We start from the raw sequence: 25,911 nt of genomic DNA on the forward strand, positions 1-25,911 counted from the left end.
ATGGGGCTCTCTACGTCACGAAGTGTTACTCCAGTGCTGGTGTGTCTAAGATCAGGATATACTGGGCCGCTGGTGCTTGCCAGTTCACCAAAAGGTAGAGTGTCACTAGTATGGCATGGGGTCAGGTATGCCTGACCATAGCAGGGACCTCTACTCCATCGTCCGAGCTATTTGTCAGGCTGCCGCTGCTCTCTACAGGTTCGTATTCTGAGCCTGATTCTGACAGTGAGGACTCCCTAATGCTCTCATCTGTCATGCTCGGAATCCTGTAGGCCTCTTCACTAGTGTACCTTTCGTTGGACATTTTGGCCGCTAAATTTATAGGTACCTAGTGCGACTCACAGGTAAAAAAAGCACCTGGCTGTCAGAGACTGTTTGAACCGCTACAAATAAAATGTACCTGCTAGTGCTAGCAGAGAGCAGGACTGATCTTGCTAATGCTGAGGTTTTGTGTACTGTGTATCAGAAGTGACAGTGATCTAATGGGGGGGGGGGCTAAATGCAGGTGATGGCAGGTGTCGGGACTGATCCTGCTAACGCTGCGTTTTTGGGAACACTATACTATTGGGGATGCTAGTATAGCTCTGATTAGATCAAAGATCTTGTTCCGCGATATTGATACTATACTAGTAACGTGAACAATTTTGTGTATTACTCTCGTGCTACCACTTAATATACAGTGCAAATGTGGGCCAAACAGCTGCTGACACTGGATAGCTTATCCGTGGCTAATGGTAATAATAAATAAAAAAGGTAGTGTTGTGCTGTCCGTCAAGTAATATAAAGTGACTCTAGTGCCATAAAGTGTCATGTGTTTCGAAAAGAAGGTGCCCGTAAATCCACATACGGGTGTAAATATAATGATACTTGCAAATGGGTAAAAAGTGACTGAGCTATACAATTGCTATAGGTGCTGCAGATAAACAATTGTTATGAAACATACAGATGAATCCTCTGCTCCATTAAAGTACTAACAGTGTATATTTAGATCAATAATCATGTGTCTCAAGGCTGGGCACAGAGGCAAATGTAAATCATATAAACAAGAAAAGGTGCATTTCTTCTGTCAAAAAAAGTCTTTCATATCCTGGGTAGCCATCCGTGATCTATCCCTTCACTATAGTGAGAAATTCTTATAATTTGGTGACTTGATCCCTTTCTTCCTGTGCCACCTCCGTGCTCTCTGGCCTCTCACTTTAAATCAGCATATGTTGTTATCTCCCAGGGATGGCGGCATACCATGGAATCTCCAGAGGTGGTTCTAGCCAGCTCAGTAGATTGCTTTAAGAAAGGCCTGGATACTTTCCTAAATGTACATAATATAACTGGGTACTAGCATTTATAGATAAAGTTGATCCAGGGAAAATCCGATTGCCTCTTGGGGGATGAGGAAGGAATTTTTTCCCCTGCTGTAGCAAACTGGAGCATGCTCTGCTGGGGTTTTTTTTGCCTTCCTCTGGATCAACTGTGGGTATATTGGATTGTACGATTTTTTTTTATTTTTTTATTTTTTTTTTTTTTTATGGTTGAACTGGATGGACTTGTGTCTTTTTTCAACCTGACTATGTAACTATGTAGCTTCCAGGAGTCCTCTGTTATGTATTTTCAATGCTCTATATGTTATTGGTAGGGATGCACCGAAATTGCGGCCGCCGGAACATATCGGCCGAAAATGGGCTTTTTGGGAATTTGCCGAAAGAGAAAAATGGCCAATAATGGAGCTGAAAATGGGGCGGGGCTCTGCCCCCAGTGCCGCCCATTACAGGGGTGTCTTATAGCGCAGAAGAGAGAGGAGAGCCGCCGCCGCCTGTTTGATTAGAGCGCCGGGAACATCAGAGCTTTCATTTCGATAGCTGTGTGTTACCCGCCGTGCACGCCATCATATAAAGCCCCTCCCCCTTGTCCAGGCACTTTGATAGACAGATCACCCTTCCCAGGATATCAAAGTTCCCCGGACAAGGGGAAGGGGCTTTATATGACGGCGCGCATGGCGGGGAACACACAGCTATTGAAATAAAAGCTGTGATGTACCTGGCGCTCTAATCAAACAGGCGGCGGCGGCTCTTCTCTCTCTTCCCCTGCACAGGCTGGCTGCACTGGGGACACTGGTAGGCTGGGCTGGCTGCACTGGGGACACTGGTAGGCTGGGCTGGCTGCACTGGGGACACTGGCAGGCTGGGATGGCTGCACTGGGGACACTGGCAGGCTGGGATGGCTGCACTGGGGACACTGACTGGTTGCACTGGAGACACTGGCAGGCTGGGCTGGCTGCACTGGAGACACTGGCAGGCTGGGCTGGCTGCACTGGGTACACTGGAAGGCTGGGCTGGCTGCATAGGGGACACTGGTAGACTGGACTGGGGACACTGGCAAACTGGGCTGGCTGCACTGGGGACACTGGCAGGCTGGGCTGGCTGCACTGGGGACACAGGCTGGCTGGCTGCACTGGGGACACAGGCTGGCTGGCTGCACTGGGGACACAGGCAGGGCTGGCTGCACTGGGGACACTGGCAGACTGGGCTGGCTGTACTGGGGACACTGGCAGGCAGGGGCTGGCTGTACTGGGGACACTGGCAGGCTGGGCTGACTGTACTGGGGACACTGGCAGGCTGGGCTGGCTGCACTTGGGGCACTGGCTGGCTGCACTGGGGGCACTGGCTGGCTGCACTGGGGACACAGGCTGGCTGGCTGCACTGGGGACACAGGCAGGCTGCATCTGACGGGCACTGGTGAGGCTGCATTTATCTCTTGTATTATGTCTGCAGTCTCTGACCATCTCCGGTACCATGTCCATAGTCTCTGACCATCTCCTGTACCATGTCTGCAGTCGGTGGCTCTCCTCTCTCTTCCCTCTCTTTCCCTGCACAGGCTGGCTGCACTGGGGACACTGTCCATAGTCTCTGACCATCTCCTGTACCATGTCTCCAGTCTCTGACCATCTCCTGTACCATGTCCCCAGTCTCTGACCATCTCCTGTACCATGTCCCCAGTCTCTGACCATCTCCTGTACCATGTCCCAAGTCTCTGACCATCTCCTGTACCATGTCCCCAGTCTCTAACCATCTCCTGTACCATGCCCCCAGTCTCTGACCATCTCCTGTACCATGTCCCCAGTCTCTGACCATCTCCTGTACCATGTCTGCAGTTGGCGGCTCTCCTCGCTCCTTCCCTCTCTTCCCCTGCACAGGCTGGCTGCACTGGGGACGCTGGCAGACTGGGCTGGCTGCACTGGGGACGCTGGCAGGCTGGGCTGGCTGCACTGGGGACACTGGCAGGCTGGGCTGGCTGCACTGGGGACACTGGCAGGCTGGGCTGGCTGCACTGGGGACACTGGCTGGCTGCACTGGGGGACACTGGCAGGCTGGGCTGGCTGCACTGGGGGACACTGGCAGGCTGGGCTGGCTGCACTGGGGGACACTGGCAGGCTGGGATGGCTGCACTGGGGACACTGGCTGGCTGCACTGGGGGACACAGTCTGGCTGGCTGCACTGGGGACACAGGCAGGCTGCATCTGACGGGCACTGGTGAGGCTGCATTGATCTCTTGTATTATGTCTGCAGTCTCTGACCATCTCCTGTACCATGCCCCCAGTCTCTGACCATCTCCTGTACCGTGTCCCCAGTCTCTGACCATCTCCTGTACCATGTCTGCAGTTGGCGGCTCTCCTCGCTCCTTCCCTCTCTTCCCCTGCACAGGCTGGCTGCACTGGGGACGCTGGCAGGCTGGGCTGGCTGCACTGGGGACGCTGGCAGGCTGGGCTGGCTGCACTGGGGACACTGGCAGGCTGGGCTGGCTGCACTGGGGACACTGGCAGGCTGGGCTGGCTGCACTGGGGACACTGGCTGGCTGCACTGGGGGACACTGGCAGGCTGGGCTGGCTGCACTGGGGGACACTGGCAGGCTGGGATGGCTGCACCGGGGGACACTGGCTGGCTGCACCGGGGGACACAGTCTGGCTGGCTGCACTGGGGACACAGGCAGGCTGCATCTGACGGGCACTGGTGAGGCTGCATTGATCTCTTGTATTATGTCTGCAGTCTCTGACCATCTCCTGTACCATGTCCCCAGTCTCTGACCATCTCCTGTACCATGTCCATAATCTCTGACCATCTCATGTACCATGGTCCCCAGTCTCTGACCATCTCCTGTACCATGGTCCCCAGTCTCTGACCATCTCCTGTACCATGTCCCCAGTCTCTGACCATCTCCTGTACCATGTGCCCAGTCTCTGACCATCTCCTGTACCATGTCCCCAGTCTCTGACCATCTCGTGTACCATGTCGATAGTCTCTGACCATCTCGTGTACCATGGTCCCCAGTCTCTGACCATCTCGTGTACCATGGTCCCCAGTCTCTGACCATCTCCTGTACCATGTCCCCAGTCTCTGACCATCTCCTGTACCATGTCCCCAGTCTCTGACCATCTCCTGTACCATGTCCCCAGTCTCTGACCATCTCCTGTACCATGTCTGCAGTCTCTGACCATCTCCTGTACCATGTCCCCAGTCTCTGACATCTGTATAAAAATATTTTTTAAAAACAGTCATTTTCAGTATCGGTCATTGTCATCGGTTTCAGTTTTCGGCCTAGTGTATTTTTCATTTTCGGTTTCGGCACCAAAAAACCCATTTGGTGCACCCCTAGTTACTGGGGATTGCTGGCTTTCTATTAATCCTAGAGATTTTCCATATGCTCCCAGATATGTGTGGGTGAAGAAAGGAGACTCTCGTAGTGTATTGCCTTTATATAAAGTATTTATTAAAAGCAAACAGCTAAAAACTCATATTAAAAAGCCCATGACTGGCGAAAATCCACGAGTGCCGAACTCGTTAGTGTGGGGCGTCGCTTCCGGTATTCCTTCAGGGCGTGCATGGAGGAATACCGGAAGTGACGCTGTACACTAATGAGTTCGGCACTCGTGGATTTTCGCCAGTCATCGGCTTTTTAATGTGAGTTTTTAGCTGTTTGCTTTTAATAAATACTTTATATAAAGGCAATACACTACGAGAGTCTCCTTTCTTCACCCACACATATCTGGGAGCATATGGAAGAAGATATCTCTAGGATTAAAAGAGAACCAGCAATCCCCAATAACATATAGAGCATTGAAAATGCATAACAAAGGACCCCTAGAGGCGATTCCATGGTCTTCTGGCATCCCTGGGAGATTACAACACATACTGATTTAAAGCATATTTAAGGTGAGAGACCAGAGAGCACGGAGGTGGCACAGGAAGAAAGGGATCAAGTCACCAAATTATAAGAATTTCTCACTATGGTGAAGGGATAGATCACAGATGGCTACCCAGGATATGAAAGACTTTTTTTTAATAGAAGAAATGCACCTTTTCTTTATATGATTTACATTTATCTCTGTGTCCAGCCTTGAGACACATGATTATTGATCTATATACAGTTGTGCTGATAAGTTTACATACCCTGGCAGAATTTATGATTTCTTGGCCATTTTTCAGAGAATATGAATGATAACACAAAAACATTTATTTCACTTGTGGTTAGTGTTTGGCTGAAGCCATTTATTGTCAATCAACTGTGTTTACTCTTTTAAATCATAATGACAACAGAAATTACCCAAATGACCCTGATCAAAAGTTTACATACCCTGGTGATTTTGGCCTGATAATATGCACACAAGTTGACACAAAGAGGTTTGAATGGCTATTAAAGGTAACCATCCTCACATGTGATCTGTTCGCTTGTAATTAGTGTGTGTGTGTATAAAAAGGTGAATGAGTTTCTGGATTCCTGACAGGCCCTTTCTTTCATCCAGTGCTACACTGACATTTCTGGATTCTGAGTCATGTGGAAAGCAAAATAATTGTCAAAGCATCTGCGGGAAAAGGTAATTGAACTGTATAAAACAGGAAAGGGAAATAAAAAGATAAGGAGAGAATGCCAATCAGCAGTGTTCAAACTCTAATCAAGAAGTGGAAAATTAGGGGTTCTGTTGAAACCAAACCACGGTCATGTAGACCAACTAAAATTTCAGCCACAACTGCCAGGAAAATTGTTCAGGATGCAAAGAAAAACCCACAAACAACTTCAGGTGAAATACAGGACTCTCTGAAAACATGTGGTGTGGCTGTTTCAAGATGCATGGTCGAGTCATCAGAAGAAAGCCATTACTATGCAAATGCCACAAAGTATACCACTTACAATACGCCAAACAGCACAGAGACAAGCCTCAAACCTTCTGGCACAAAGAGGAGTGATGAGACCACAATTGAGCTTTTTGGCCACAACCATAAACGCTTCATTTGGAGAGGAGTCAACAAGGCCTATGATGAAAGGTACACCATTCCTACTGTGAAACATGGAGGTGGATTGCTGATGTTTTTGGGATGTGTGAGCTACAAAGGCACAGGAAATTTGGTCAAAAATTGATGGCAAGATGAATGCAGTATGTTATGAAAAAATACTGGAGGAACATTTGCATTCATCAGCCAGGAAGCTGCGCATGGGACGTACTTGGACATTCCAACATGACAATGATCCAAATCACAAGGCCAAGTCGACCTGTCATTGGCTACAGCAGAATAAAGTGAAGGTCTTGGAGTGGCCATCTCAGTCTCCTGACCTCAATATCATTGAGCCACTCGGGGGTGATCTCAAACGTGCAGTTCATGCAAGACAGCCCAAGAGTTTACAGGAACTGGAGGCTTTTTGCCAAGAGGAATGGGCAGCTTTACCATCTGAGAAGATAATGAGCTTCATCCACAAATACCACAAAAGACTTTGAGCTGTCATTGATGATAAAGGAGGCAATACACGGTATTAAAGCGGAGTTCCACTGTTTTTTTAGTTGCTGACTTTTAATAAACAGATACTCACCTGTCCCACGGTCCAGCGATGCGGCCGCCTGAAGCCTCTGTTCTATCCCCCTCCTCTCCACCGGCGCCGACATTGTGAGTGTGGGCGCCCGGCTGTGACAGTTTGCGGCTTCACAGCCGGGCGCGCAATGCACCTGCGCGAGCCACTCTGCTCTCCGTCAATGGCCAGGCAATGTTCTGGGACCTGTCACGTGTCCCAGAACATTGCCGGGAGGGAGGGATTGCCTAGGCAGTTAGAAGCCCGGAAGGAGGAAGTGGGACAGGAAGTCCCACTCCAAACCAGGTACCCGGCCTCCCCCCAAAAAAATGACATGCCAATTGTGGCTTGTCAGGGGGCGAGGAGTACTTAAAGCGGAAGTTCCATTTTTGGGTGGAACTCCGCTTTAAGAACTGGGGTATGTAAACTTTTGATCTGGGTCATTTGGCTAGTTTCTGTTGTCATTATGATTTAAAAAGAGTAAACACAGTTGATTGATAATAAATGGCTTCAGCCAAACACTAACCATGAGTGAAAGAAAAGTTTTTGTGTTATCGTTCATATTCTCTAAAAAATGGCCAGGAAATCATAAATTCTGCCAGGTTATGTAAACTTATGAGCACAACTGTATGTACTGTTAGCACTTTAATGGAGCAGAGGATTCATCTGTGTGTTTCATAAGTGTTTATTTATCTGCAGCAGCTATGTCAATTGTATAGCTCAGTCACTTTTTACCCATTTGCTCACTACTCACTAGTCACTTTATTTATATTACTTGACGGAAAGCGAAACACTACCTTTTTTATATATATTAGTAATGGAGGTGTATAGAGTGTGTGTATGTTACTTGCAATCAAAGGGTTAAATGTAATGAATATGTGGTGGGCAATCTGACGCTATCAGGGATTGATGCTAATGCTATCTGGTGTCACCCGTGACATTAATACAGTGATCAGAAAAAAAATCTGTACACTGTACTAATGATACTGTGAAAGGGCAGTGAAGGGGTTAACTGGGGGGGGGATTAGGGGGTTAAACTTGATTAGGGAATATGTGGCGGCTAAATTGACGCTATGTGGGATTGACTCTAACTGATGCGAATGCTATCTGGCATCACTAGTGACACTAATATAGTGGTCAGTAAAAAATCTGTACACGATACCTAATGACACTGTGGCAGGGAGTGAAGGGGTTAACTGGGGGGGGGGGGCGCGATCGGGGGGGTTAAATGTGCTTGTGTAACTGTGTGCTGCTTTTAATCACTGTGTGCTGTTTTCTCTTCTCACACTTGGACCGAAAAGGGCTCCATGAGAGAAGAGACTGTCATTTCCTGTGCCTGTGTGCACATACTGATCTGTGATTCGTCCGAACCGATCAGCAAGTCCAAGCCAAAAATCATTGGTCTGGACCTAAAGACTGATAGTTGCTGGATCAAATGACAGCACCGCTGGGTCAGCGGGCACGCGCGCTCCCTACCCGGGAGAGCGGATCACGTACTAGTTACATAATCTGGCACAGAACGGCTTTAGTTACATAGTAGGTGAGGTTGAAAAAAGACACAAGTCCATCAAGTCCAACCTATGTGTGTGATTATATGTCAATATTACATTGCATATAACTGTATGTTGTGGTCGTTCAGGTGCTTATCTAATCGTTTTTTGAAACTATCGATGCGCCCCGCTGAAACCACCGCCTGTAGAAGGGAATGCCACATCCTTGTTGTTCTTACAGTAAAGAACCCTCTATGCAGTTTATGGTTAAACTACTTTTCTTCTAATTTTAATGAGTGGCCACGTGTCTTATTAAACTCCCTTCCGCAAAAAAGTCTTATCCCTATTGTAGGGTCACCAGTACGGTATTTGTAAATTGAAATCATATCCCCTCTCAAGCTTCTCTTCTCCAGGGAGAATAAGTTCAGTGCTTGCAACCTTTCTTCATAACTAATATCCTCCAGACCCTTAGCTTTGTTGCCCTTCTCTGTACTCTCTCCATTTCCAGTACATCCTTCCTGAGAACTGGTGCCCAGAACTGGACAGGGGAAATTGGTGATTCGCGCTTAAACAAATTACAGTGTATATGGCTGGAAGGTAATCCCAACCTTAATAAAAACCAAATACAGAATGAAATATGAAATATAAAAATATGACAAACCACAATGTGCAAAATTTAAGGAAGTGATCAAACCTCCCCTTAAACAAATATAAAAATATATATAATGATATATCAGAAAATTGGTGCAAAAATATTCATAAACATGAAAAGCTGCAGTGTATAATATAAGCAAATGAAAAAATTAAAAATAGTGAAAAATAGTCCATGTACGGAAACACCCAAAAGTGATGTAACAATCCAAAAAATGTCCAATTGTATGAAATCATAGGTGTATGGGTCCACCACCATAGATAGAATGCCTGGCCGCTTACCAGAACCCCATGACCCCCCGTTACAGAGGGTCTAAATGGGCTGTAAAATCCTGCTACTCTGGAACACCAGGGAGTCAAGATGGAAGCTGGATTGGGACATCAGGGACTGTAGTACGGATGGATGGATCCACAGGAAAAAGGCATTGCCCTCAGCAGAGTGGTATCATAGAAGAGAGAAAAAGGAGGGCTCCGATAGTGTAAAATCAAACGGTATTTATTTAAAAATATAGTAAACACTCACATATAAAACAGGAAAAAGCGTCTTCTGAAGAGGGAACAGTCTGTGGCACCGGGCGGATGTTCACAGACAGCCCGTCCTACTGGAGTTGCAACGACAGTGGGAGGTGATGCGATGACACCGCTCAGCCCTACGCTGCGTTTCGTAAAAGAATTACATCTTCCAGGGGCACGGGCGGCACATCACGTCACCTCCCTTAAATAATACAGTAGAAGCCTTACTCTGGGTTCCACCTACATCGGACTTCCGCAATAGCCTGGAACGCAAATTAGCAAGATGCATGTGTGCATGCGCGCCCTGAAACCCGACCTGCATCACATGATGCTACGTCGGGCGGCTAACTGAATGAACCCAGAATAAGAGTTGGCAGAGTGCATGTGCGCATGCGCACTCTGAATCCTGACCTCCATCACATGATGCTATGTCAGGTGGCTAACTGGATGGACCCGGAGTGAGAGTCGCGGCCGCTCGAGTGCGCATGGGCACCCGAGGCCACAACAATGGGATAAAATAGAGCCCGGAACGTAAAGTAGCGGCCACTCAAGTGTGCATGGGCAACTGAGGCAGCAATAGAATGAAAACTAGACAACGGTCACTCATAGAGGGTCCATCATGTTTACATAATGTACCTGTTCAAATAAAAGGAATGCATAACCTCGAAAAGGTCCACATTCCATCAAAGTAATGTGTGTCTCAATACCGAAAATCCGCCCGACCCCAGTCGTGACACACACAAACAAAACATAAAAATGGGGCCTAAGGGGACATAAAAAGAGAGACCCCTAGTGGCCATCCAATATATTAAAATATTGAATATGGACTAAACGCAGATCAACCCACTAATGAGAGTTCCCTCCCATAATTCCCCCAAAAATAATTGTGTTAGTGCATGATTATCTTAACACAATATGCCAAACCAGCCACAAATGCGATATGGTCAAAAACTCTAAAGCTCATCCGGTGCTCCAGATGTAAGGACCCAGAGCGATGGCCTTAACAATAAATTGATTAGGTCAATATATGTACCACATAGTCAAACACCATTGACATGTTTGGGAAAGGAAAGAGAAACAGGAAGGGGGAAGGGGGGGGGATGGGGAGGGAAAAAAAGGGGGTAGGAGGGAGGGGGAGAAGAGGAGAAAGGAAAAATACTCAGTACTCTTTGAATTCCCAACGGGACTACATCCATCCTGGTCCCTCCCAATCCTATGGTCCCCCAGGAGGGAGTAATAACCAACATTGGGGTTTTCCCAGGGACGCTCGGGTCTCCAAACGTCCTGGAGAACGAAAAGAGGAACCTGAGGGGGGAGGCGAGTCCAGACACTCAAAAAGAAGAAAACTTAGGCTCAGGCATTTTTAATCTGTCCAAACAAATGCTCACTGATGCTGAGAAGCGACTCTTGGATAAAGGTTTGAAGTTTGCCCCGCCCAGGAATTTGAGCAAATTTCAAACCTATATGGATGTGCATAAGTTTACATGCAGATTAAACATTAAACGATATATGTTATCCAACCCCATTAATAGGGTGGATAATGTGGGTAGTGAATACCAACACAAAAATTTGGCAAACGCTTCCCTTTTTAACCCCTCGGGTTCTCTTGCCCCAGCTATTCGTGTTTTTAGGGATGTGGTCCTACGGGACCTAGAGCAGATTAAGGTCAGGAAGGTGAAATTGTAATAATAAATCTCTGGTCATTAGGCCGGCTGATAAGGGTGGGGGGATTGTGGTGTTGGATCGTCACGATTACCAAAAAGAGATGCACCGTATTGTTGATGATACTGACACATACACGATTCTGAACAGGGATCCTTTGAATAAATATAAGAAGGAATTGGAATCCATTGTGGATAGGGGATTTCGGAGAGGTATTTTAAATGACAAAGACAGACGTTTTTTGGTTCCGATTGCTCCTCGGACTCCAGTCATTTACTACCTCCCGAATATACATAAGGATTTGGTTTTCCCCCCGGGACGTCCCATTTTAAGTGGGATTGACTCAATCACGTTCCGGGTGGGCAAATATATTGACCATTTTTTACAACCGCTGGTAGAGTCGATACCATAATTTATTAAGGACACCAAGCAGGTGATTAATACACTCTCTAATATCACCCCCAGGGAGGGCCTTTGGATGGTAACTGCGGATGTTTCATCCCTTTATACCACCATTCCCCATCAAATGGGCCCACAGGCGGTAGAATTGTTCCTCAATCGAGATTCTGGTCTACCCCCTATACAAATCCAATTCATTATGGAACTCTTGCAATATGCCGCCAGTCATAGCTACTTTTGGTTTGAGCACCAGTTTTATCGGCAGGATCGTGGCGTGGCCATGGGGGCCAAATATGCCCCAAGTTTGGCCAACATTTTTATGGCCAAGTGGGAGGAGGACGTCGTCGATGCACCCAGTCGACCTGAGGTGCTCCTGTGGGCCAGATATATCAACGACGTCCTCCTCCTATGGGATGGATTTGAGGCTGAACTACATGACTTCATGGGCATCCTCAACGCCAACAATAGAGGCATCAGGTTAAACTTTGAAGCCAGCCAGGACACTATCCACTTCCTGGATTTGAAGATCCAGATCGTGGAAGGACAGTATGTGACATCTACATACTTCAAGGCAACTTACAGAAATTCTTATATCTCTGTAGACAGCTGCCATTATGAACCCTGGCTGAAGGCTATCCCTCAAGGACAATTTTTGCGCCTTAGACGCAATTGTTCAGATTTAGCCACCTTTGACCATCAAGCATCCATTTTGACAGAAAGATTCTTAGAAAAGGGATATGACCAGCTCTCCCTTTCTCAGGCCGTGAAATCGGCAAGGGATAGGGCGGTTCTTCTGTCTGATGCTCCTAGACCTAAGACCGAGGTTTCGGATGCGGTACCATTTATTAGCACCTATTCAGTGCAGCATCGTGCGATTAAGCAATTAATACAAAAGCATTGGCATGTCCTTGGCAGCGATTCAGTTCTTAATGCCATTCTACCACCTAGACACAGAGTGATATTTAAGGGGGCAGCCTCCCTGGGGAGCAGGATAGCACCTACAGTTCAAGATCCCCCACGGGAAAATAGATCTTTTCTCCAGAATCTGACTGGGTTTTATAGGTGTGGAAAATGCCAAGTATGCTTTCTTAATGCTAATAGATCAAGACGTATTACGACATTCACATCTACTAGTACTGGGTGTTCACATGAAATTGAACCATTACTTGTGGCTCTGAAGGGGTGGTCTATCTCCTACAATGTCCTTGTGGGCTCCAATATATAGGGAGGACCAAAAGGGCCCTACGTGTCAGTTTAAACGAACACATAGGGAATATAAGAAGAGGATATGATAGACACCCTGTTTCCAGACATGATGATCAGGTTCACAGAAGAGACCCTTCCAAGACACTATTTGTAGGTATTGATAAGTACAAACCCCATTGGCGAGGCAGTTCACTTATTAGGGAGATCTCCAAGTTAGAGATGTCCTGGATATATAGGGCTAAAAGTTACGTGCCATATGGCATGAACGTTGATACAGATGTGAATGCCTTCATTAACAACGCCTAATATATAGCTAGTTTATTTTTCCTTTCTCCCCTTCTCCTCCCCCCCTTCCCCCTTTTTTCCCCCCCCCCTCTTCCCTCCCACCCCCCCCCTTCCCCCTCCCACCCCCCCCCTTCCCCCTACCCCCTTCCCCCTTCCCCCTTCCTGTTTCTCTTTCCTTTCCCAAACATGTCAATGGTATTTGACTATGTGGTACATATATTGACCTAATCAATTTATTGTTAAGGCCATCGCTCTGGGTCCTTACATCTGGAGCACCGGATGAGCTTTTGATTTTTTGACCATATCGCATTTGTGGCTGGTTTAGCATATTGTGTTAAGATAATCATGCACTAACACAATTATTTTTTTGGGGATTGTGGGAGGGAACTCTCATTAGTGGGTTGATCTGCGTTTAGTCCATATTCAATATTTTAATATTTTGGAATTTTCATATTTCTAGTGTGCAATACGTTGGCCTATTTTTTAATTTTTTATATTTATACATGTATTTATGTATACATCTATTATTTTAAATCTTGCATGTCATGGGGTTCTGGTAAGCAGCCAGGCATTCTATCTATGGTGGTGGACCCATACACCTATGATTTCATACAATTGGACATTTTTTGGATTGTTACATCACTTTTGGGTGTTTCTGTACATGGACTATTTTTCACTATTTTTAATTTTTTCATTTGCTTATATTATACACTGCAGCTTTTCATGTTTATGAATATTTTTGCACCAATTTTCTGATATATCATTATATATATTTTTATATTTGTTTAAGGGGAGGTTTGATCACTTCCTTAAATTTTGCACATTGTGGTTTGTCATATATTTTTATATTTCATATTTCATTCTGTATTTGGTTTTTATTAAGGTTGGGATTACCTTCCACCCATATACACTGTAATTTGTTTAAGCACGAGTCACCAATTTGCCATTTCATGTTGTGTGTTTGTGTCATATGTAGGCCTTCGCAGCATATATATATTTTTTTCTTTGATGCGCAGTTATTTTTCACTTTTTCTCTCCACCCAGAACTGGACAGCATACTCCAGGTGCGGCCGGACCAGAGTCTTGTAGAGTGGGAGAATTATCGCTTTATATCTGGAGTTAATCCCCTTTTTAATGCATGCCAATATTCTGCATACTTTGTTAGCAGCAGCTTGGCATTGCATGCCATTGCTGAGACGATCATCTACTAGGACCCCCAGGTCCTTTTCCATCCTTGATTCTCCCAGAGGTTCTCCCCCTAGTGAGTAGATTGCATTCATATTTTTGCCACCCAAATGCATTATTTTACATTTTTCTACATTAAACCTCATATGCCATGTAGTTGCCCACCCCATTACTTTGTTCAGATCTTCTTGCAAGGTTTCCACAAGTTATTGCCCTGCTTAGCTTAGTATCGTCCACAAATACAGAGATTGAAATGTTTACCCCATCCTCCAGGACGTTTATGAACAAATGAAATAGGATTGGTCCCAGCACTGAACCCTGGGGCACACTTCCCACCCCTGACCATTCCAAGTACTCCCCATTTATCACCATGATAAAAATTAGGTAATTCGGTGGGTGTTTCTTCTGTCCTTGCTCCAAGGCCTCCAAAAATGTGAGAGGTAGTCAGGAAATTAGATGCGTAATTTTTTGGCCCTAGAAAGCCTGAAGTTGCTCCTTGGATTTTGGACCTTATTTGGCCATTTTGCCATATTCAGGCGGAGTAGCAGAATGTGTTTTTGGGGTGTATTTCAAAATATGTCAATGCTGTTTGTTAGAAATATCTTATTAATTGTCAACTTTGTGTAAAAAATATTTTCATTCCTACATTTTCCAAAATTTGTGGTGAAAAAAAACCTACATTTTCAGAAGACTCATTGGGGTTGATTTACTAAAACTGGAGAGTGCACAACCTGGTGCAGCTCTGCTTAGAAACCAATCGGCTTCCAGGTTTTACTTGACAAAGCATAATTAAAAAAGCTGAAGTTAGAAGTTGATTGGTTACCATGCACAGCTGCACCAGATTTTGCACTTTCCAGTTTTACTAAATCAACCCCATTTTGTCTTTCAGAAAATACCTTGGAGTGCTTGCTTTCCAAAATGGAGTCATTTTTTGGGTGTTTCCATTGTCCTGGTGCTCCAGGGCCTCCAAACATGTGATGGGTAGTCAGGAAATTGGATGCATAATTTATGGAACAGCCCTGGAATGCCCAAAGGTGATCCTTGGATTTCAAACCCTCCTATACATCTAGGCTGTGAAAAAGTCTTGCACATGTGGTATCCCCATACTCAGCAGGTATAGCAGAATATGTTTCTTTAATCGTACATCACGGGACACAGAGCAATAGTAATTACTATGTGGGTTATAGTCCACCTTCAGGTGCTGGACACTGGCACACCCTAAACCGGAAGTTGCCTCCTTATATAACCCCTCCCATACCGGGAGCATCTCAGTTTTTTCGCCAGTGTCTAAGGTGTTGGTCACGAGTGAAGATGTACTGTGCTGAGCTCCACTGGAGCAATCCTTGCTGGGGCTAGCTATGGAGCCGGATCCATTCAAAGTGTCTTTTCGGCCAAATTGAATGGTACCCGAGCCTCGTGTCCAAAGAAACGAGGTCTTTGCTTGTAAACACTTCTCTTTTTAGAGAGCTGGACCCCGGGATCCAGTACTTTTGGTATTAAGGCCATACTGGTGGGGTGCTATTACAGGTCCAGGATTGTGGGTTCCCCAAGGGTCCCCGGTTCCGAAGGTTTGTTAACAGAACCCACCGTGAAGGGTGAAGATTGGGTCTGTTGGTTTTACCACAGAAAACCCTGTGGCGGGAAAGGTAAGTGGAATTTTCTAAGGAATTTTTAAATTTTCTTATGAAATGTCTCCTTTAAAGTAAATGTTGTCATGCCTAAGTGTCACCACTGGGGGCTCTATGGAGCACGTACCTTCTCATGCTTTGCTTAGAGATCACACTGTCATAGAAGCAGCAGACTTTTTTCCTCTGGCTAGCAGGCCGACCTCAGGTAAGTTTGTGGAGTTTTGCTTCCTCCAGACACCCCCACCTGGGCTGAACTCTTCCCCTCTTCATGAGGCTGAGTATAAGGGAGAACTGAAAATGATCAGCAATGCCGTTTCCTTTCACTGCCCATACTCGGCGGCAGCGGCTTCCAGGTCTCCTCCACGCCATCCCTCCTTTACTCACAAGCTGATCTCGACGGATCAGAGGCCCGTGCTTGCACTGGAAAATTATTTTTTTGAAAGAGAAAGGAGGGGGGCGCGATGCGAGGTGGGGGCGGGGCTTAGCATGGTGTTGGCGTCCTCCAACGCGGGGGTGTGTTTAAAAAAAACCCTCCATTTGTGCTGGCTGCAAAATTGTCAGAGAGACATAAGAGCAAAGAGGAGCATGAAAGAGGTTTTGGTGACACAGGCATTTACTATTTGCATCAGGCTGAGCATTAATAGCAGTGGAAGTGGCTGGACTATTGCTCAAGCAGTGGATGCGATTTCTTCTGGTAGTACCTTTGCCTTGTGCATCGGGTTAAGGTCAGAAGGGGGGGTTGAAACACCCCCAAAAAAGAGCTAAAAGGGTCTCCCTCAAGCTCTGGAAAGCCTACTCATTTCTACAAATGGCATCCTCCCCTGAGAGAGGGTGGCTGGTCAGAGTGAGCATCGGGGCCCATGAAATGTTTGCAACTAATCTCAACACTGCAGCCCCTGTTTATTTTACTAAAAAGATCTTTTTTCCTGAGCCACAATAGGTTTTTAAAAAAAAAAAGTTTAGCGACTTTCATTGCATCCCAGTATGGGTCAAAATGTGACAGGTTCTCTTCCATTGCCCGGGACCCTCAACCTGAGGAACTAGGGGCGGGAGAAGACGAATTCCCTCAGGGGACCGTTGTGAGGCTGACGATTCTTCTGAGGTGTCAAATGCGGGAGGATCAGCGTTCGCAATCTGTAAGATTGATGGTCCACTCCACATTTATGTACCCTTAACTGAGTGTTTGGGTTCGCTAAAGCCTCCTCAAGCTGTGCGTGCCTTTCTGTCCATTGTTGGAAAAGCTTTTTTGTATCTGAGAGGATCACCCAGATAAGCATTTTTTTCCCTCCTAAAAAGTTTTCACACTTTATCCTAAGGTGGAGGACATTCTCTAAGTAGGTTATATTTAACGCGGTTATATCCTCTGTGAATAAGAGTTTGACTTGTCCGGCAGACAATGCGCAAATGCTTAGGGATCCAACGGATAAAAAGTTGGAATTTCTATTAAAGAAAAAAAAAAATAACACTTTTTTCTCTGGCAGATTGAGTGTCTCAGCCTGCGCTGACAGTAATTGCTTAATTGTTGAGAGACCAGTTTAAACAGGTGTTTAAGGTTATCCTGCTCAGCAGGCCCAGGATCTGGCAGCTTTATGTTTGCAATAGTTGCTTTGAGAGATTCTATCCTTCAGGCCTTGCACCTTTCACTAAGCACCATGCAAAAGCTCCTGGCTAGTCTTCCTTTTGCAGTGAAACAGCTATTTGGGGATGTTTTGGATAATACATCCAAAGAAATGCTAGTGGGAAAAGTACCCCTTTTGCCATTTAAGAAAAGGAGTAAATGTATTTTCGTTTTTAAAGCACCTTCTTCTGTGCCTGGGGCATCAGCCTCCAAGCAGTCGCGACGGCTTCCGCCATCAGGTTCAAAAGGTAATCCTCGGGCTTAACCCCAGGGACAGAGGAGGTCTTGGGGGAGGAAACCTACAAGATACTGAAGCCTCCTTATGAGGAGGCGCCCCTGCTTGCTCAATAGGGGGAATTCTTCTGCAGTTCTCAAGGATCTGGCAGGAGGAGTGTCAAGACGAATGGGGGACTTCCTCAATAGCTCCAAGGTACAAACTGGAGTTCCAAGAGTTCCTGTCTCCTCGTTTTCTCAGATCAAACGTTCCTAAGGATCCAGAGAAAAAGAAGTCTTTCTCTCAAGTATTGGACCCTCTTTTGGCAAAAAGTGATCATGGTGGCCCCCATGTAAGAGCAGAGGTTGGGGTTTGGTTAAATCCAAATGGACATTCTGGATCTCAAAAATCTAAATTCAATTCCTCACTATAACCACTCTTTTTTCGCATGGAGTCAATCCAATCAGTTATCTCAATCCTACAAGGAGGAGAACTTCTGCCGTCAATCGACATCAAAGATGCATACCTCCATATGCCTATTTCGCTCACTAGTAATATCTACTTTTCAAAGTGGAAAATCTTCTTCATATTCAGTGTTTACCTCTGCTTTCCGGTCTAGCTACTGTACCTTGAGTGTTTACAAAGGTTCGGGCCCCTCTTCTAGCCAGATTAAGGGCCCAAGGTATAAGGATTATGGTTTACCTGGACGATCTGTTCTTGATAGTCCAGTCGGTAGCCCGCTTAGACCAAAGTATGGTCACCACATTAAACTACCTGGAATATCTAGGTCGGTTTCTCAGCCTAGGAAAAATCTTCTTTAAAACCATGAAAAGGGCTAAGATACTTGGGTCTGATCATAGGTACACCCAGAAAAGGGTATTCTTGCCCCAGGATAAGATCAGCGCCATAAAGGAACTGATTTAGGTCGTCGAAGCAAGATGAATTCTTCTATTCAACTTTGCATGAGGTTGTTGGGAAAAAAGATGGTGGCTTCATTCGAGGCTGTTTCTTATGCTCAGTTTCATTCGAGACTGCTGCAAAACATTATCCTATCAGCTTGGAACAAAGGGTTCAAGCTCTAGATTCCCAATGTGTCTGACTCCAAAGCCTACTGCAACATCATCCTGAAAGCACCCGATCTCATCTGATCTTGGAGGCTAAGCAGGGTCGGGCCTGGTTAGCACCCGGATGGACCACCTGGAAATACCAGGTACTGTAGGCTGGGTATGCCGGAGCCTCAGTTTATGGTTAATATCCAAAAATCTGCAAAGGGGAAAATCCTTCCTTCAGTTATAACGGAAGTGGCCCATATCAGAAATGACCTTGCCCATTATCATTCTAGAAATTCAGGCAGAGCACTTGGTTCTGAGGGCCTGAACGTTCAGTTTACGGTATTGTCCTGCCAAGATTCAATCTGACTATGCCACAGCAATGGCCTATATTAATCACCAAGGGGGCACAAGAAGTTGTGCGGCCCAGAGAAAGGTGAATCCTATCCTATCTTGGGCAGAAAACAATGTACTTTGCCTATACGCGGTCTTCATTCTAGGAATAGAAAATTGGCAGGTGGACTTGAGTCGCCAGCAGTTGTTCCCGGGAAAATGGTTCCTTCACCCCGATATCTTCCTGTCAATATGTCAAAGATGGGGGATCCCAGACATAGATCTGTTTATGTCGAGGTTCAACAAAGGGATTGACAACTTTGTGTCAAAAACAAAGGCTCTGCTAGCATGCGGAACAGAGGCCTTGCTATTCCCGTGGAATCGTTCTCACTGATTTATGCATTCCCTCCCATTCTGTCTGCGTCCACGACTTCTTTGCAGGATCAAGCAGGAAGGGAAGTCTGTGATTGTTGTGGCCTCCAGCGGGGCCCAGGAAATCTTGGTATGCAGGGATCGTAAAGATGACACCCATAGACCCTACCGCCACGGCCAGACCTTCTTTCGCAAGGTCCGGTATTCCATCCTACTTTACAAACGCTAAATTTAACGGTTTGGCTATTGAGACCCACGTGGGCTGTCAGGTTCAGTGGTTTTATATTATGGAGTCTGGGAATCATATGTCTCCTGGTGTGAAACCAGGGGTTGCACCCCAGGAAATGGGTCAAAGGTAGAATCCTTGACTTTCTGCAGATGGGATGAGAAATAAAGCTGGCCTTGAGTGCTTTCTAAGGACAGCTCTAGGCCTTATCGGTATTATTTTAACGACCACTTGCTGCGCTTTCTTTGGTTCGTAACTTTATTCAGGGGGTAACACGGCTTAATCCCCAGTTAGGTCACCCCTGAACCCTTGGGACTTGAATTTAGTTTTTGGTGGCATTACAAAACAGCCTTTTTTTGGACTGATACGACATATTCCCTTGGTCCTTTTTTGACAAGGAAACAATTTTTTCTGGTAACCATATCTGCTGCAAGAAGGATATCAGACTTGGCTGCTTTTTCTTGTAAAGAGCCATATTATTATTGCTTACAAGGATAAGGTAGTATGGCGTCCTCATTCTAACTTTTTACCGAAGGTAGTATCAGGTTTTTATCTAAACCAGGATATTATTCTATTTTCATTTTTTTCCAGAACCCTGTTCTATGGAAGAAAAATCACTACATTCTCTTGATGTGGTGAGAGCAGTCTACTTAAAGATGATTGCTCAGGTTCGGAAAACGGATGTTTTGTTCGCATTGCCTGAAGGTCCTAAAAGAGGACAGGCAGCATGGAAATCTACTATTCTAAATGGATTCGACAAGTAATCATTCTAGCTTATGGTTTAAAGAGGTAGTTTCTACCCTCTCAAATCAAAACCCACTCCTCTAGGGTTGTTCGTGCTTCGTGAGCAGTGCATCACCAAGCCTCCATGGCTCAAATCTGCAAGGCCGCAACTTGGTCTTCAATCCATACATTTACCAGATTCTATCAGGTGGATGTAAAAAGACATGAGGATGTCGCCTTTGGGTGCAGTGTACTGCAGGCAGCAGTATAAGTCCTCTGATCTCATGGTGCCCTACTTTTGTTGTGTCTCCCTCCCCTCAGTTGGCATTGCTCTGGGACAGCCCACATTGTAATTACTATGGCTCTGTGTCCCGTGATGTACGATTAAAGAAAATAGGATTTTTACAACAGCTTACCTGTAAAATCCTTTTCTTTTGAAGTATATCACGGGACACAGAGGTCCCACCCCTCTTTCTAGTATACACGTGTATTGCTTTGCTCCCTGTATGGGAGGGATTATATAGGGAGGCAACTTCCTGTTCCATTGTCCAGCACCTGAAGGTGGACTATAACCCACATAGTAATTACTATGGCTCTGTGTCCCGTGATGTACTTTTACAGGGATTTTATAGGTAAGCTGTTATAAAAATCCTATTTTTGGTTTGTAATTGCAAGTATGCCTATGCTGTGTATGAGAAATAGCTCGTTAAAATGACAACTTTGCGAGAAAAAAAGGACTGATCAGGACTGATCAATTTTCAAATATATATATATCATAGTTTGTAAACATTAAGTTTCACACAGACTAAATATTACACACTGCTTTAGACTATTTTTTACTAAAGTAATGTAGCAGAATAGATTTTGGCCTAATTTTTGAAGAAAGATTATTTATTTGCAAAATTTTAATACAAAAACTAAGAAAAAAGTGTTTTGTTTTTTTTTCATACTTTTTCGGTACTTTTTGTTTATGTAGCAAAAAATAAAAAAACCCAGTGGTGATTAAAGAGGAGGGCCAGTCAAAAAAAAAAAATTAAAAGTCAGCAGCTACAAATACTGCAGCTGCTGACTTTTAATTGGACACTTACCTGTCCCAGGGTCCAGCGATGCGGGGGAACGAAGCCCCGCTCATCTCCCCTTCCGTTCAGTGGCGCTGGCATTGCAACTGTTGGTGCCGGGCTGTGGCTTCACAGCCTGGCACCCACTGCGCATGTGCGAGCGGCGCCGTGCGCCGTGATTGGCCGCTCAGTCACCTGGGACCTGTAATGGGTCCCAGATGATTGACAGGAGGGAGGGAGCAGAGCTGAGCCCTTCCTGTGCCGAGGGGGAAGTGATGTCACCAGCCCAGGCACTGGAAGAGGCAGACTACGAGGGACCCCCTAGCAACAGGCATTTAGAGGTAAGTAAAAAAAAAAATATATATATATATCCAAATGTTCTTTTTTTTTTTTTTTTTTTAGGCACAATCATGACTTTTTTTTTTTTTTTTAGGGTGGAACACCACTTTAAATACTACCAAAAGAAAGCTCCATGTAATTTGGGTAGTGTTGCACACCTGAGTATTTGTCACTCAAAGTGTGACAGCACTGAAAGCTGAAAATTGGCCTGGACTAGAAGGGAGTGAAAGTGTCCACATTTTGAAGTAGTTAAATAATAAGAATGACACTCACAAGACTAGTGCACTAAAATTGTCAGTGCACCACCATGAATAGCTAAGATGCTATGCCCCCTTTAATATAGAGGCCTCAAAGCTTTGTCTGTGCAAGAAGCTGAGTCTCCACCTGTTCATTTATACTGGGTGTCCATATACATCTCCACCCATGTGTTAAAAGGTAAGGTTCCCAACACTGAACCCTGAACCTTGGGGTACACCACCAATAACCTTAGACCAGGGGTAGGCAACCTTTTAAGGGGTTGAAATATATCTGAGCAACATCATGAAAGAGATCAAAGATCACAGAGATTCCCCCCTTTTTTTTATTTTTATTTTTTACCACTTGCCGACCAGCCGCCGCAGTTGTTCTGCGGCAGGGCAACCTCTATTGTGCGAATCGCCGTATCGGTACAGCGCTTTATGTAATAGATACAGTGGGGCACGTGCATAGCGCCCGGAGGCGTGCTTACACGATGCACATGGCTGGCGCCCGCCATGTCCGCCGGCCACCCACGGTCGCTCCACAGAGGCAGAACGGGGATCTTCCAGTGTAAACAAAGCAGATCCCCATTCTGTCAGGGGAGTACAGTGTGATCATCTGTTCCTAGTGAGCCCACTCCCCCCACAGTTAGAAACGCCTCTCTAGGACATACTTAACCCCTTTATTGCCACCTGTTAACCCCTTCTTTGCCAGTGTAATTTATACAGTAATCTGTGCATTTTTATAGCACTGATTGCTGTATAAATATCACTGGTCCCAAAAAAGTGACATCGCAGGCTCCCTGGACAGGTAAGTGTCCTTATTAAAAGTCAGCAGCTACAGTGTTTGTAGCGGCTGAGTTTGAAAAAAAAAAATAATAATTTTCTGCGGCTGGAACACCGCTTTAAGGGGATAAATCCTTCCGGGGCTGAAGTGGTTAAACAAATGAACTAGGAATGCCCCAATAAAAAGTAAGGATGAATTGAAGAAAATGTCTGAAAAAATATATAATAGCAAACATCACTGTAAAATTGTAAACTAAGCCTACCTTAAAACCTCTTGCCAGTGTAAGCAGCAGGTGGGGTCAGTAGGTAAGGAGTAAGTAATAGAGAGCACAGAGATCATTAGTAGGTAGGGCAGTGTACAGGGGTCAGTAGTAGGTGGGGCAGTGTACAGGGGTCAGTAATAGTAAGGGCAGTGTACAGGGTTAGTAGTAGGTAGGGTAGTGTACAGGGGTCAGTAGTAGGTAGGGCAATGTACAGGGTTAGTAGTAGGTGGGCCAGTTTACAGGGGTCAGTAGTAAGTGGGCCAGTTTACAGGGGTCAGTAGTAGGTAGGGCAGTGTACAGGGGTCAGTAATAAGTGAAGCAGTGTACAGGGGTCAGTGGTAGGTGGGGCAGTGTACAGGGGTCAGTGGTAGGTGGGGCAGTGTACAGGGGTCAGTAGTAGGTGGGGCAGTGTACAGGGGTCAGTAGTAGGTGGGGCAGTGTACAGGGGTCAGTAGTAGGTGGGGCAGTGTACAGGGGTCAGTAGTAGGTGGGGCAGTGTACAGGGGTCAGTAGTAGGTGGGGCAGTGTACAGGGGTCAGTAGTAGGTGGGGCATTGTACAGGGGTCAGTAGTAGGTAGGGCAGTGTACAGGGGTCAGTGGTAGGTGGGGCAGTGTACAGGGGTCAGTGGTAGGTGGGGCAGTGTACAGGGGTCAGTAGTAGGTGGGGCAGTGTACAGGGGTCAGTAGTAGGTAGGGAAGTGTACATGGGTCAATAGTGGGTAGGGCAGTGTACAGGGGTTAGTAGTAGGTAGGGCAGTGTACAGGGGTTTGTAGTATGTAGAGGAAAGTACAGAGGTCAGTACGGCAGTGGGTGGGGGTCAGCAGGGCAGAGGATGGCAGATAGAAGGGCAGCGGGTGGGGTCAGTAGGTACGGCGTAAGTAATGGAGAGCACAGGGGTCGGGAGTAAGTCATGCAGAGTTCAGTAGTAAGCAGTGCAGAGTTCAGAGGTCAAAAGAATGCAACACTGAGTTCAGAGGTAAGTAATAACACAGAGCGCAGGGTCAGTTGAACGTAAGCAGACGTCAGTGGTCAGTAACGAGCAGCCTGTGCACAGGACAAAAAGTATGCCTGAAAACAACGGTAAGAGACTTTTTTTTTTTTTTTTTTCAAGAAAAAAAGCAGAGCCAAGTTATACTTGATATTTCAGGACAATGCTACATAGTTTAACATAAGACACAGGCACATCCAGTTCAATCCATGTTGGTATGTGTGTGATTTTTAATCCTAAAGTGGATGTAAACCACTCTCATCCTTTCTAAACTATTGCCTTAGTGGTTATCTATAAGGATATACAGTCAGGTCCATAAATATAGGGACATCAACACAATTTCAATCTTTTTGGCTCTATACACCACCACAATGGATTTGAAATGAAACGAACAAGATGTGCTTTAACTGCAGACTTTCAGCTTTAATTTGAGGGTATTTACATCCAAATCAGGTGAACAGTGTAGGAATTACAACAGTTTGTATATGCGCCTCCCACTTTTTAAGGGACCAAAAGTAATGGGACAGATTAACAATCATCCATCAAACTTTCACTTTTTAATATTTGGTTGCAAATCCTTTGCAGTCAATTACAGCCTGAAGTCTGGAACACATAGACATCACCAGACGCTGGGTTTCATCCCTGGTGATGCTCTGCCAGGCCTCTATTGCAACTGTCTTCAGTTCCTGCTTGTTCTTGGGGCATTTTCCCTTCAGTTTTGTCTTCAGCAAGTGAAATGCATGCTCAATCGGATTCAGGTCAGGTGATTGACTTGGCCATTGCATAACATTCCACTTCTTTCCCTTAAAAACCCTTTGGTTGCTTTTGCAGTATGCTTCGGGTCATTGTTCATCTGCACTGTGAAGCACCGTCCAAGGAGTTCTGAAGCATTTTGCTGAATATGAGCAGATAATATTGCCCAATACTTCAGAATTAATTCTGCTGCGTTTGTCAGCAGTCACATCATCAACAAAATACAAGAGAACCAGTTCCACTGGCAGCCATACATGCCCACGCCACGACACTACCACCACCATGCTTCACTGATGAGGTGGTATGCTTTGAATCATGAGCAGTTCCTTTCCTTCTCCATACTCTTCTCTTCCCATCACTCTGGTACAAGTTGATCTTGGTCTCATATGTCCATAGGATGTTGTTCCAGAACTGTAAAGGCTTTTTTAGATGTTGTTTGGCAAACTCTAATCTGGTCTTCCTGTTTTTGAGGCTCACCAATAGTTTACATCTTGTGGTGAACCCTCTGTATTCACTCTGCTGAAGTCTTCTCTTCATTGTTGACTTTGACACACATACACCTACCTCCTGGAGAGTGTTCTTGATCTGGCCAACTGTTGTGAAGGGTGTTTTCTTCACCAGGGAAAGAATTCCACCACAGTTGTTTTCCGTGGTCTTCCGGGTCTTTTGGTGTTGCTGAGCTCAACGGTGTGTTCTTGCTTTTTAAGGATGTTCCAAACAGGTGATTTGGTTACACCTAATGTTTTTGCTATCTCTCTGATGGGTTTGTTTTTTCAGCCTAATGATGGCTTGTTTCACTGATAGTGACAGCTCTTTGGATCTCATATTGAGAGTTGACAGCAACAGATTCAGAATGCAAATAGCACACTTGAAATGGACCTTTTATCCGCTCCTTGTAAATGGGATAATGAGGGAATAAAACACACCTGGCCATGGAACAGCTGAGCAGCCAATTGTCCCATTACTTTTGGTCCCTTAAAAAGTGGGAGGCACATATACAAACTGATGTAATTCCTGCACCGTTCACCTGATTTGGGTGTAAATACCCTCAAATTAAAGCTGAAAGTCTGCAGTTAAAGAACATCTTGTTTGTCTCATTTCAAAT

The 25,911-nt window shown here is 45.5% G+C and overlaps 1 protein-coding gene and 1 pseudogene across 6 annotated transcripts in view; both read left to right on the top strand.

Annotated features, from left to right (window-relative positions):
- The window catches only part of EZH1 (enhancer of zeste 1 polycomb repressive complex 2 subunit), an 800,790-nt gene that overhangs the window by 79,843 nt on the left and 695,036 nt on the right, over nt 1-25,911 (top strand). The gene's annotated exons all lie outside the window — the stretch shown is intronic.
- Nucleotides 18,786-18,901, top strand: LOC141114721 (5S ribosomal RNA; annotated as a pseudogene).

The sequence above is a fragment of the Aquarana catesbeiana genome, linkage group LG12 (genome assembly GCF_042186555.1).
Source record: "Aquarana catesbeiana isolate 2022-GZ linkage group LG12, ASM4218655v1, whole genome shotgun sequence".
NCBI classification, from domain to species: domain Eukaryota; kingdom Metazoa; phylum Chordata; class Amphibia; order Anura; family Ranidae; genus Aquarana; species Aquarana catesbeiana.